Source organism: Belonocnema kinseyi, chromosome 2 (genome assembly GCF_010883055.1).
Source record: "Belonocnema kinseyi isolate 2016_QV_RU_SX_M_011 chromosome 2, B_treatae_v1, whole genome shotgun sequence".
NCBI classification, from domain to species: Eukaryota; Metazoa; Arthropoda; class Insecta; order Hymenoptera; family Cynipidae; genus Belonocnema; species Belonocnema kinseyi.
The window spans coordinates 102,667,558-102,678,815 of NC_046658.1; the positions used below are offsets into that span (position 1 = coordinate 102,667,558).

The 11,258-nt window shown below is 27.8% G+C and overlaps 1 protein-coding gene across 3 annotated transcripts in view; it reads right to left on the reverse strand.

Moving 5' to 3' along the window:
• Positions 1-10,881: 10,881 nt before the first annotated feature.
• The window catches only part of LOC117167948 (high affinity copper uptake protein 1-like), a 15,283-nt gene continuing 14,906 nt past the window's right edge, over positions 10,882-11,258 (reverse strand). For all 3 annotated transcript variants that reach the window (XM_033353207.1, XM_033353210.1, XM_033353205.1), the window contains one exon: positions 10,882-11,036. The gene's annotated coding sequence lies outside the window, so the exon portion shown is untranslated. The remainder of the gene's footprint in view (positions 11,037-11,258) is intronic.

Sequence of the window (11,258 nt, forward strand, 5' to 3'; positions counted from 1 at the left end):
ATAAACAGAAAGAGAAGAGCAAAAGAGAGGCTAGTGGGACGAGGAATGTTAGGTGAGTAAATAGAGAATGAAAAGGTGTGTAAGAAAATGGAGAATCGGGGAAATGGAGAAGGGGGAGTAAACTAGGAGAAAACAGGAATATGGGAGGTTGCTAGAAAGGAAAACGCAAAGGGGAAAGGAAAAGTACAAGAAAGAAGTAGAAAAAGCGATCAAAGAAGGTAAGGTTTGGGATGTGGTAAATAAGGAAATAGGAGAAAAGAAGGGCGTAAATGAAGAAATAGAATTGGGTGAGTGGACAGACTGCGTCAAGGGTCTGTTAGGGAGAGAACAAAATAGAATAATAGGGGAAAATAGAAAGTTCTGACAAAGAGAACGGGAGGTAGGGAATAAAATAACAAGAGAAGAAGTAGATGAGGCAATAAATATATTTAAAAAGAACAAGGTTGCAGGAGACGATGGTACGGAGACGAAGCGTTGAAGTATAGGGGAGAAGGGAAAAGGGAAGGCCTGTAGGAGATCTGCAACAAGATATAGAATGGAGAAGGGTGGCCAGAAGAGTGGTTGGCAGGGTTGGTGGTATCAATTGTCAAGAAAGGGGAAGGAAAGAAGGTAGATGAGTACAGAGGGATCACTCTCATACCAGTTGACTACAAAATATATGCAGACATTTTAAGACAAAGGTTAGACAGTCAGACAGAGGAATAAAAAAGTATTCCACACAATCAGACGAGTTTTAGAAAAGGTATGGGAACCATAAACAACATTTACATACTGAATTATTAGGTTAACAGAAATCTAGGGAAATAGAGAGGCAAATTAATCACGTTATTCGTGGATTTTAAAGCAGCTTTTGATTCAGTAAACAGAAAAGTGTTATGGCAGGCAATTAAAGAGAGGGGAATAGAAGGAAGGCTGGTGGAGAGGATAAAGGAAATTTTTACTGAAACCAGGATTAGGGTGAAGATAGGAAAGGAAAAAGGAGAGGTATTTTGGATAGAAAGAGGTTTAGGGCAAGGATGCTTTTGAGTCCGCTACTGTTTAATATGCTGTTGTCAGATCTGAAGGAGAAGCTAAAGAAGAGAGGAAAATGGGAGACGTAGTTTTGTTAGCAGACAACGAGAAGAATTTGAACCTAATGATGAGAATTTTCAAAGAGTATGTGGGAGCAAGGATCTGACGGTGAACGTAGAGAAGACCAAGGTGATGTGTTTCAGAAAGAGAAACACCATAATAGGTTATGTTTCGAAGATGAACGGACAAATAGTGAAAAGGGTGGAGGAATTCTGTTACTTATGTTTTTGGTTTGAGGCAGGAGGTGGAAACGAGCTTCAGGTGAGGAAAAGAATTGAATGTGCAAGTAAAGTAATGGGTGAAGTATGGGGCATAGGAAAGAGAAGGTTCAAGAACGATTGGAGAATGAGGGTCTGGTTGTTTGATGCGTTGACTTGGGCGGTGTTGTGTTATGGAGCTTACATGAGCGATTCCTGAGGTGGGTAATGGGGGTTAGCTGGAGCTGCTCAGGATACATGTTAAGAGAAGAGTTAGGAAGGCAAAAATGGTTACTGGACAAATTAAGAGAGCCTAGAGGTTTGAAGAGAAGCTAAAAAGGGGAGAGGGAAGCAGAATAACTCAAGCATATTTGAGCGAAATTCGGAACAATGAGGCAAGAGGAAATTTGGGAAATTCAAAATGGGAGGAAGAAAGGATAAAGATGATAAGGGTTTGTAAGATACGAGAAGGGGTTATGGAGTGGCAGGACATAGATTTAGAGCTATTAGTTAAAGAAGGAGAAGAGAAATGGACAAAGATTATAGATTCGAGGTATGATAGATGGTATATGGTGGTCAAAGAGTTGACGGAATCAGAATATCTGCAAAAAATAAAAAAGGAAGACAAATGGTGTAGGGTGATACGGTTTAGAATGGGAGAAGGAGTGAGAGCTTATAGATATTGGATGGATAAAGAGGAGAATCTATGCAGAGTATGTGGATACGAATTGGATTCATGGGCACATGTTTTAGAGAGGTGCACAGGAGGGGAAGATGGGCAGTTGAGTGTTGATGAGTATATAAGGTGGATTTTGGATGGTATTGGACAGGGAGTGATGTGGATGAAGAAATTGGAAGAAGTAAGGGAAAGCAAATGAATAGGGCAGAGCCAAACGGTTGATCCTGAAAAAGGAAATTAAAAAGCAAATTACTAGAATTATTAGTATTTTTTTTTTGTTATTATTCTTCAAATTTATTTGTAAGTAAGGCGCAGTATTAAAAGATAAGCAGCTGATAACTTAGATTAAGGATGGAATGTAAATTTTATGTACAGGGAGCGGAGGCGCTCAAACCCGTAAAAGGGAGAGATTAAATATACATACACTAAAGGTATAACAAAACAATATAAGAACTGTTCAACAACTGTTCGACCGTTCTTGCAATTGTCAGAACATTTGATACATCAGTCTACATTAACTAACAATGTAGACTCATATAAATAACTGGACTAAAATGAGTAAATTATGAAAAGACGTTGAGTTTTTTTCCGAAAGCAGTATTATATTTCTAGTAGATTTTCTTTTAAATACTTGTTTTATAAACGCTGCAAAATTGCCCATGCACTTCTCGGAAAAAATCGATTATAGGTCACTGAGCCCAGGTTGAAATGCAAAGGCTTATATTGAAATTACTAGATTTACCAGGAACTAAAAAAAATTATAGTACAGTATAGAGTTAAAAGAGTGAAGATATTATAAATAATAAGAAAGCTTTTAAATAATTTTATACAATATCATAATCACATTTATCATTATAAATATCAATTAAAATGTATGCGAGATGTAAGTTGAATGCAGTCAAAAATGAAAATTTATTTCCATATGGACCATCCAAAAATTACGTTACCAATTTTGGAATATTTTTCCCCCGTCCCCTACGTCGATACTCGTAGCTTACCCTTTAACTCCGACCACAAAGAAGGCTTTAAAAAATTAGTTGAATTGTCTACAAAATAGTTAAATTTTTAACAAAGTAGTTACATTTTTGGATAAAACGTAGTTCTCAACAAAATAGTTGAATTTAAACCTACAAAGATGAATTTTCACCAAGAATTTAATTTTCAATCAAGAAAAATGAATTGTCAACAAAAAATATAAGTTTTTAACCAAAAATGTTTAAAAAATTGATTTTCAATAAAAGAACTAATTTTCAACTGGTTGAATTCAACTAAGAACACAAATTTTTATCAACAAAGTTGAATTATCAACCAAAATTATGATTTCTCAAAAAAGAAGATTAATTTTCTGGCCAAAAAGAAGTTTTCAACAAAGTACATGCATTTTCCAACCCAAAATATTTTTAAAAAAAGTCGATTTTCTTTAATTAGTTGATTTTTCAGAAAAGCAGTTTAATTTTCTACCAAAACAGTAGAATTTTTCTAAAAAATAGTTGGATTTCCAATTATTATTAATTTTCAATAGTTGAATTTTCTAAAGAAAATAAAGTAATATTTTTTTAAATAATAATAGAATTGTTACATTTTCAACAAAATAGATGATTTTTCCACAAAATAGTTGTATTTTTAAACCGACACTATTAATTTTTAACAAAAAGCTAATTTTTATACCAAGTAGTTAAGTTTTGAAATAAGTAGTTTAATTTTTAGCCATATAGTTGAAGTTTTTGCAAAAAGATGAATTTTTATACAAATAATAAAATTTTTTACCAAAAAAGATGGTATATATGAAGATATAATTTTTAAAAATACGTTTTCTCTACAAAAACATTTTGATTTTCTACCAAATTGTTGAATTTTCAATTCAAAAAGACGAATTTTCTACAAACCAGTTCCATTTTTGAACCGACGAAATAAATTGTCAATGAAGCCCGTAATACTTGATATTTCAATAAAAAACTGTTTTAATAGAAATAAAATATAGTAGAATTCAACCAAAGAAGGCAAACTTTCAACAAAATAGTTCAATACTCAACAAAATAGATTAATTTTCAAATATAAAAGATTAATTTTCAATTAAAAATATAAATTGTTAACCAATAATTAAATAGTAATATTTTTAGTACAAAAAACTAATTAAATTTTTCACTTCCAACATGTATTTTAAATCAAAATGATGAATCTTGACAAAGAAATCAATTTTTAAGAAAGTCGTTCAACTTTCAAACAGGTAGTTGGATTTTCAAATAAGCAATATGAATTTTCAACTAAAAGTTTAAGTAATGATATTGAAACCAACCAATTTTAATTTAAAATAAAAAACAATTGAATACAGCAAAAAAGCACAAATATTTCATGAAATAGTTCAAGTTTAAAGCAAAGAAATGAATTTTCGACAAAAAAGGTGTTTTTAACTGAGAAGATGAATTTTCCACTAAAAAATCTAAATTTTTAACTAAATATTTAAATCAGTAAAAAAAAATATACATTTTTAACTACATATTTAATAGTTAAATTTTGTGTTAAAAAATTATAATTTTTAACCAAAAACTAATCGAATTATCAACGAAATAATTCAGTTTTTCACCAAAGAGATAAATCTTCAACTAAAAAAATAATTTTTTTAACGAATCAGTACAAGTTTCGTTCAAGTTGTTGCATATTTTATTAAAAAAGATGAGTTGTTAACACAAAAGTTGCATTTTCAATCAAATATTTAAAATTGGAATGAAGAAAGTGAGAAAGGGGAATATGGAAAAGCTAAAGGTGCAAACTTTCTTGAAATTTATCATCAAGAAGCATACTAAACGTCATTTAAGTTTATAATGTTACTTTCACTGGAGCAATTATTTAAAATTAATTTTGTTGAACAATAAATTCTGCAGCGAAATAATTTGAATAATGTTTTATTTTATGTCCCTGACAAAACTACTATTGTTCATGTATTTTCTGTTGGAAATAGCCGGATAAAAGACGTCGAGGCTTTTGTTGAATCATGGATTTCGTTGCTAATGACATATGTAGAATTGTAGATTGTAGATTCCAGTTTAGTTGCTGACGCCTCGTTTGGAATTGATCTGAGCACGTTCGTTATAATCCTGCTATTATCACTGAATTTCCACACAAAGCAGAGGCAGAAAACTTTATGTTGAAAATCAAGAACAAAAAAAAATTTCGCATTTTTAGATTTAAAAAAAAAGAGATACATAAAAATATTTGGATAAATCTTGTTATTAAAATAAATTTTAATACCCTATTGTTTTCAATAAGAATGAATTACAATTTTTAAGATATTAATATTTTCCATTAAAGAGAGTATTTTTCAACGCAAAAAGTTAATTTTCTCTAAACCTAACAATTATATTTTCAAAATAAAAAGACTATTAGTATTGAAATCAGTTAAATTTTCAAACAAGAAAGGTGACTTTTCTACTATAAATGATGGATTTTTCAGTCAAAAGCGTCAAAAGTCAAATAGTCGAATCTTTCGCAAAAAAATATTAAAAATCAACTAAAAACAAGTGAATTTTCAAGACAAAAAGAGGAATTGTTAGGAAGACAGTTGAAAGACGACTTTTCTACCAAAAAATAAATTAATTTTTCTTCTAAATAGTTGAAATTTGCATCTTTTAAATTATAAATTTCACACAAAAAATAGCACAGTGGAATTTTTCGATAAAAAAATTAATTGAAAAAAAGAGTTTTTGACAAAAAAATAAATTCTTCACGAAAAGCACGGATTTTTCAACAGAGAAGATTAATTTTTTTTACAAAAAACATGCTTTTTTAACAAAACGCAACAGTTTTTTAGACAGGTGTTCAATTAATATAGAAAAAATTACGAATTTGTCACAATATAATTGAATATTTAAACAGTAGATGAATTTCTAAAATTAATTTTTCTGCTAAGTAGTTGGATTTTCATCTTATAAATTTTTAATTTCTCACGAAAAATGGAATAGTGGAATATTCAGATAAAACAAATTTCAAAAAAGAGTTTTTAACGGAAAATTAAATTTTCAACGAAAAACATGAAATTTTTTACAGATAAGATTAATTTTCTACAAAAGAAGATTACGTTTTAACAAAATACATTAATTTTCAAGAAAGTTGTAGAATTTTTGACTCAAAAAGTTACATTTTTAACCCCAAGAGTTGAGTTATTAACCAAAAAATTAATTTTCAACCAGTGGAATTAAACAAAAAAACGAATTTTCAACAAAATAGTTGCATTAAAAAAAAAATGAATTTTCTGCCTAATAGTTGAATTTTCAACTCATAAAATGTAATTTTCTCATTAAAAATGCAATAGTTAAATTTTTAGATACAAAAATTAATTTTTCATGAAAACAACGACTTTTTAACCGAAATTACCTTTCAAAAAAGTTGAATTTCTAAGAGAAAAAGGGCGAATTAGATACAAAACAGTTAAATTTTCAACCCCAGAAGTTGATCTTTAAAGAGTTGAATTTTCAAACAAAAAGTTAAGTTTTAACCAGTTGAATTAAACAAAAAATAAGGCTTTAAAAGAATAATGGAATTCTCAACCAAAAATAAAATACAGCAATTTTCAACAAAGTTGTTTAATTTTATAGAGGGAAAGGCGAATCATCTAAAGAACAGTTAAATTTTCATTCCGAAAATATAACTTTTCAACAAAAATGTAAATTTTCTGCAAAATATTTCAGTTTTATTCCAAAAATTTTAATTTTAATAAAAATAGTGTAATTTTTACTAAATATTTATATTCGCAACCAAAGTGTTGCATTTTTAAGCCACAAAGTTGAAATTTTCTACCCGATAATATAAGTTTTCAACTTATATGGGAAATATTGAATTAAAATAAAATAAATTTTTAACAATTTCAAATTTTAACCAGGTAGTTACATTTTCAACAAATAAAGATGGATTTTTTCAGCAGGAATATTAAGTTTATTCCAGAAACATGAATTTCCAATAAAGTTGGTGGATTTTAGAGAGAAAAAGGCAAATGATCTACAAAACAGTTGAATTTTCAATCCAAAAATATAAATTTTCAATAAAGAAGTTAATTTTTCTACAAAACAATAAAATTTGTATTGAACTAGTTTTATTCTTTACCAAATATTTACATTTAAAATAAAAAATGTGAATTTTTACGAAAGAGTTGTTTTTTAACCAAGGCGTTTTTCTTAAGCCAAAAGAATGAAATTGTCTACAAAACAGTTCAATTTTTAACCCAAAAATATTAATTTTCAACTTAACTGATAAATCTTCAACCAAAATAATATGCATTTTTAACAAATTCAAATTTCAAGCAGGTATATAAATGTATAACTAATACATATGGACTTTTACTCCAGGAAGATAAACTATCTTCCAAAAAACAAATTTTCAACAGAGTTGTTGAATTTTATAGAGAAAATGGCAAATTATCCACAAAACGGTTTAATTTTCGACCCGAAAATATAATTTTTCAATAAAAAAGTTAATCTTCTACAAAATAATTAAATTTTCTTCCAAATATATAATTTGTGTGAAATTAGTTTCATTTTTAACCTTATATTAACATTTTCAATTAAAGGTATGAATTTTTAAGAAGAAAGTTTATTTTTAACCAAATTGTCGAATTTTTAAGCAAAAAAGATTAATTAGTCTACAAAAAAGTTAAATTGTCAACCCAAGAATCTAATTTTTCAATAAAAAAGTAAATCTTCTACAAAATAGGTAAGTTTTCTTCTAAATAGTTTAATTTTTATGAAATTAGTTTCATTTTTATCCAAAACTATGAATTTTCAACAGAAAAAAGTTTATTTTTAACCAAACCGTTGCAGTTTTAACAAAAAATGGGTTTGCTTCCAAATAAATTAACTTTCAGTCAGGTAGTTGAATTTTGTACTGAACAGATGACTTACATAAAATCATTCAGTTTAATTGAGTCCAAACAAGGTTTGCCTTAATTTCTTAAAATAAATCTTTTTATTCGGGTTTTTGTAAAAAGAAGGTTTTAAATATTATCAATTTTATAAATGCATTAAAATTAAAATTTTCGGTTTGTTTCTTTTCCTATTTGGAAAACGTAATAATGTATATAGGTCGGTTCAGAATCACCCAACGAAAAGTTATTATTGAACTGTATCACTGCAGGCTTACCTTTTGCAAAATCCCAAACTTTGTTCAAATTTATCATTTTCCAATGAGCCTCGTTCAAAAGAAGATATTTTATTGATTCAAATTTATATACTATAGAATTTACAAGATAACATTCGGTTCAATATTGAAGTTATAAATTCTATAATAGGGGAATCCACCCTACAGTGGATGATGCAACCTTCAGGCAATAATCGTTAATTATGAGTGCAAATTAAAAGAAAAACAATTAATTTTCATTTATAAACACGTATAGTTTCTTGATTATTCATTAAATTAGGTAAATCAATTATTTTACATACATGAATAAATTAGAAAACGCTTTGGACTTATTTCAATTAGACAAAATTATAATCATTCTGATTTACAGGTATATTCTATGTATAATGCAAAACAAAGCTTTTAAAAAATTAAACATTCAGAGTGAATTTATAAATAAATCGCACTAATTTTGCATATTAGAATGCATTGTATTGCTTTTAAAAAAATGTAAAGGAATCTTTATTATCATCAGAGGAAGTTACTATGGATCATTGTAGATGTCATTCCACAATCTGTGCAAATAGAAATTATATTTTTTTATAACGACCTCTGATGATAATGCAGATTCATTTAAATTGCTCGCATTATTAACATAACACCTGGCTTAAGATAGAGTATATTTCTGGAAAAGTATTTTTCTTTCGAACTCTCTAATATCTTAACTAGAAAAGCAGCCGACCGGCAATAAGAAGTTCTGTCGTTCGTTTCTCAGCGGAGCGAAGGAGAAGATCTTTTTTCAGAAAAGTATAATTTTTCCTTGTAATAATTTTTTTTTGTATCAATTTTTCGTATCTTTTTTAGTTTTTCTCATTTATTCATGCTAATAAACTCACTTGGTATTTTTAAACAAAGATAAATAATGATGTAAAACTGGATGGTTTATGGCTTTTAATACAATTCTATATGTAACACCTAAATGTAAAATTCGCAGTCATTTCTACCGGGCCATCCGTAACTACGTTACCAATTTTGGACTATTTTTGCCGGCACCGTTTCTCTTCGTTAAAAAAATAGTTAGATTTTCAACCAAAAAAGATGTATTTTTTAACTGAATAGTTGAATTTTAAACCAAGAAAGAAATATAGTTAAGAATCTTCAATAACAGAAATTGCAAAACATTTTAATTTTCGACCAAAAAATATAACATCACCAAATTGGTTGAATTTTTAATCGAATTGTTGAATTTTCAACCTACAAAGATGCATTTTCAACTAAATAGTGATATTTGTAACCAAGAAAGGTCGTTTTCAAAAATAGAAGATCAATTTTCAATCTAAAAGGACGAATTTCCACAAAACATTTCAATTTTCGACCAGGAAATATGGCTTCAACAAAATAGCTAAATTTGTAACAAAATAGTTACATTTTTAACAAAATAGTTACATTTTAACAAAATAGTTACATTTTTGACAAAAGAGCATAATGTTGAATTGAATTGCTGAATTTTTCAAATAAAAATATATGAATTTCAAACAAACATTTGTATCTTTCATTTAAAAAAATAATCAAACAAAAATGAAATAGTTAAATTTCAATTTAAAAAATTAATTTAATAAAAGAACTAGAGCTAAATTTTTCAGTTTAGCAAGTTAATTTTCAAATGGTTAGAAAACGAATTTTCAAACAGTTGAATTCAACAAAAAAGACGAATTTTCAAGAAAATAATCGAATCCTCAGCTAAAAGATAAATTTTCTATTAAATATGATTTTTCGAGAAGAAAGTTAGTTTTCCACCAAATAGTTAAATGTTCAAATAAATAGTTTAGCTTCCAAACAAAAAATGGAATTTTTTACCAAAATAGTTATATTTTCAACTAAAATAGTTGAATTTTTAAACGAAAATATGAATGTTCACAAAAAAAAGTTCACTTTTCAACCAAAGCACCTAATTTTCTGCCAGATTGGTCCATTTGAAACCAAATATAGAGAAAATACACTTTCACTTCAAAAAATTAATTCTGAACCACAATCAAAAATAAAATTTTCCATAAAATACTTCAATTCTCAACTAAAAAGATAAATTTTTATTAAAAAGTATGAATTTTAAAGAAAGTATTTTAAAGAGAAGAGTTCAACATTCAATTGAATTTTTAAATTTGCAACCGACAATATTTTTTTATCCAGAAGATTGATTTTCTGCCAAAAAAACCAATTTTCTACCAAGAAGGATAAGTTTTTTTCACCAAAAATGTAATAATTAAATTTTCATTTAAAAAAATTGATTTTCAAATAAAAATAAATCGATTTTTTAAAAAAATTATTCACTTTCCCAACAAAGAAATGAATCTTCTTAAAAAATAAAGAAATGTTTAACAAATTAGTTCTACTTTAAACTTTTAAGCGGAAAAAAGAGGAAAGGGGTAAATGGGAAGTATCTTGAAAACAGGGAAAAAATAATTCTTTTCAAATGGGGAAAAGAGGGCAATTGGGGAAAGTGTGCCATGTCGCGTCTTTTATGGACGGCCCCTAGCTAAAATAATTAGTTCAAAATATCATAATAACTAAAACAAGGAAACAGCATTAAATAAATAAAATTAAATTAATTTTCCTACCAAACGTTAATGTACATCGTAAATATTTTTAATGAGTAAAAAAAAATTTCGAGAAAAATTCTCAAAATATGTTGATTTTGTTTTTATATTTTGAATCTGGTCTGCTATTATTTACTATAAATATAAATATTATGTATCATACAAATATAAATTATATAAAAAACATTAAGTTTTAAGAACAATATTATGTATTCACTTATCATAATTGAACTTTTTCCTTATTTAAAATAAAAGAGATTTAAGTTTTTAAATTCACTTCATGTTTCCTTCACTTCTTGAACGATTTTTTAACGTGCCTAGCAGTGTATAACTCTTCAAGAAGCAACGGAGTATCTCGACCACAAAAGGATTTCAAATCCTGAGGATGTTCTGTGAAACAATAATATATTAAAATTTTCTATACTAATATATCCAGTGGAGAATTTTCCTAATTTGATCTCGATTCCCGATGTGGCCCCGATCGGATTAACTCAATCTGGCCCTGATCGTGGCTGCTGCTGTGGACATGTTCGGGGCCACATCGGGCTACCCTCTGTAAATCAGAGTTAGTTTGAAAATTATAATTCTTTACATTTAAAAGTACCTTTTTAA